The following is a 3,157-nucleotide window of genomic DNA, read 5'->3' on the forward strand; positions in this document are numbered from 1 at the left end:
CCTCACCTGAGGACTCTGGAGCGGCTGCACCGCTGCCTCGTCGCCCTCCTGGGCCGCCCCCCACCTCAGCAGCCGGCGGCGAGAGGGCCCGGCTGAGTAAACCTGGTCCCAGCCCCGCCGCGGCCCGGCTACTCTTCCGGGAGACGTGGAAGGGCGGCGAGGACCCCAAAACAGAGTGGCTTCCGAGCTGCCTGAGCGGCCCGGACGGACAGCAGCCACCTGGAGGCGACTCAGGCGGCGGCGCCGGCGGCTGCGGGGCCCTCACTCCTGGCCACGCCCTCCTTCCGCCTGGTGCGTGTGACGTAGCTCTCTTCCCGTGGAGACGGCCTGCACGCGGCAGGCATAACATTGTAGGCCACGCCCACCAGGGGGCAGGGCCCCGCTGCAGCACGCCAGGGTGACAGAGGCGGTGCCCCGCCCCCAAGGAATTTGAGGCCTGAGTTGGGCGGGGCTTGAGACCCCGGTGGACCAGACAGCCTTCATCGTTCTCTCTTCCTCCTTTGCCTGCCAGTTTTACGGTTAAGGATGCCGAGGACCCAGGGCAGGAGATGGGAATACAGAAAACAAGATCCCTGATTTCATGGAGCTTCCTTTCTAGTGGCAGAGACAGATATTAAATAAACCAGTGATGGAGACAATTTTAAGAGGTGGGGGAAGCACTTTAAACGCTGTGATCAGGAAAGGTCTCTCTGAGGAGGTGACATTTGAGCTGAAACCCAAAAGATGGAAAAGACCTGTAAAGGATCTTTCTATCCAGCAGTACTGTAGTTATGTTATGCATACAATTCATTGAATATTTGACATTAGTCTAAAATCCACATTCAGTAATTACTCAGCTCCTGCTATGGTGCACAGGATTGGGCTAATTTGGCTCTAATGACAAGCCTACAACATAGTCCCAGGGATCCCCCATTTTCAGGATGACGAAACTATGCTCAGGGAGGCTGAGTAACTCGTCTAAGATCATGTGTCTTCATGAGGGTTCCACATTACTCCAAAGCCTGTGCCCTTAGACTCAGTGTCTCAGTGTTTACTTTCTCTAGTTATATATTGGGAGTGATTACAACTCCTTTTTCTCTTCTCAATTCAGGTTTAGCCCAGTCTAGTAAATGTGAAAACTTTCAGCAGCGGCAGGAAGTAATAATAATACTATCTAACAGTTCTTGAGCCCTTATTAAGTGCAGAATACTATCACACATTTATTCTTACAATGGTAAGGAAGGTGCTGTTATTATCCTGTGATAGGTGGTCTTGTTCCCACCTATTGAGTAGCTCTTCCTTTTAAGGATTATACATCACTACCTGTTGCCAGGTGATTGCAATGCCTCCTGTAGGCGTGTCCTTTCCAGCCTCACTGATGTCAGGCTTGATCATGTGACTTGCTTTGGCCAGTGGAATGGGAACAGAAGGCCTTCTGCCACATCTGAACGAAAGTGTTAAGAGCCATTCTGTATTTCCATCAGGTCTCTCGATCTTCTTCCTCTCTCATAAGAATGGCTAGTCCAGATAGGGCTGCTCCCACCCCCCTGGGTCCTGGAAGGAAAAAGAGATGCAAAGCAGCCCACATCTAATAGGTCACAGGAGTGAAAAATAAACCTTTGCTTTTAGATGCCACTGGGATTTGGGACTGTAGCTTACATAGCTTTACCTAATGAAATATGATTAATACATACCCCCATTTTACAGATGAAGACACTGAGATTCAGAGAGGTTTAGTTACTTTCCCATGGTCACTGTATGGTACCCGCTGGATAGCTAGTTTGTGCAAGCACACCCTGAATGCCCACATTTATCACTATCTTGAAAATGTAGAGATCTTGTCCTCTGTCTATATTCCTTTCAAGCACAATGTGCAGCAGAATGTGTTGTTCAGTGTTCAAGGTCAGGGCCCTGGGGGTGGCCAACCCAGAGTGCCTCCCTTGTAACGAAGAGTGTCCAGGTGGCACGTCTTGATCTCCTCGGAAACGCTGGTCATGCAAAGAGAGGAAGGGCCACTGATAATTCCTGAGTTAAGTTGCTAGGATATAAAGCTTGCTGCATGTAGACCCCGGCAGCGGATGCTTTGCCCAGTCGGCTGCTCCTGGACTCCCCGTACGTAAGTTACCCCAGGAAACCGATGTCTCAATCACTGTCCCTGGGTCTTTTCTTTGACCTCACCAGACCATCAGCCACCCTAGCTTAGAGTCAGCTAGGGTGCAGCTGCACAGGCATGCAGTGTGTGAGTAGTACGTCTGGGATTCAAACCAGGTTAGTGTGGTGACAGAGACGATGCTCTTAACCACTGAAGGGGTGAGGATGAAAGAAGTTAAAGCAGAGCCAAATCTGCATGTCCAATAGATTAGCAGTGGGCAGGCCCCTAAAAGAATGTTTCCAGAATTTTCACATATACCCCCTAAGAGAGTCAGCATATAGAAATCGGCCACCCAGAAGTCACTGGGGCCAGGCTGGCTCAGCCAGAGAAACAGTACAACCAACAGAAAGAGGTTACAACCCTGTCCAGTAGGTAAGAAAATGTGCTCTTTTCTTTTCCCTTCCTCCCTGTCCTCATGCCACCAGAGGAGCTAACTCCTTGAAAAAGAGAGGAGAGAAGGCATGTGAGGACCAGATGGAGACCCCAGGCTCTGCTCTAAGTCTCCAGTGCAACCAAGCTAGTTTGCTCCAGGGGCCAGGGAGGATAACTTTGAATAGAGCTTAAGAATAGAATTTTAGGGATGCCTGGGTGCCTCAGTCGGTTAAGTGTCTGCCTTCGGCTCAGGTCATGAACCCTGGGGTCCTGGGATTGAGTCCCTTATCAAGCTCCCTGCTCAGCGGGGAGCCTGCTTCTTCCCTCTGCCTGCTGCTCCCCCTACTTGTGCTCTTTCTCTCTCAATCTGACAAATAAATAAATAAAATCTTTTTTTTAAAAAAGAATAAAATTTTAAACAAACAGGGCTATATTGTGACTTTTGGAATGGCAGAGTGAGGAACTCAAGCAAATCCTCTCCCCAAACAGCAACGACGAAGCTGGACAAAATTGTGATAAAAAACCATTTCGACTCCCTGGAAATCAATCCCAGGCATAACACAAATTAAGGAGCATTTATTCAAGAATAGCTACTAAACTTTGGGTAGGAACAGTGAGAGTGTCTGACATTTTAGCTCAGAGCAATTCCCAGTC

Source organism: Ursus maritimus, unplaced genomic scaffold, assembly GCF_017311325.1.
Source record: "Ursus maritimus isolate PB19 unplaced genomic scaffold, ASM1731132v1 scaffold_25, whole genome shotgun sequence".
Taxonomy (NCBI): Eukaryota; Metazoa; Chordata; class Mammalia; order Carnivora; family Ursidae; genus Ursus; species Ursus maritimus.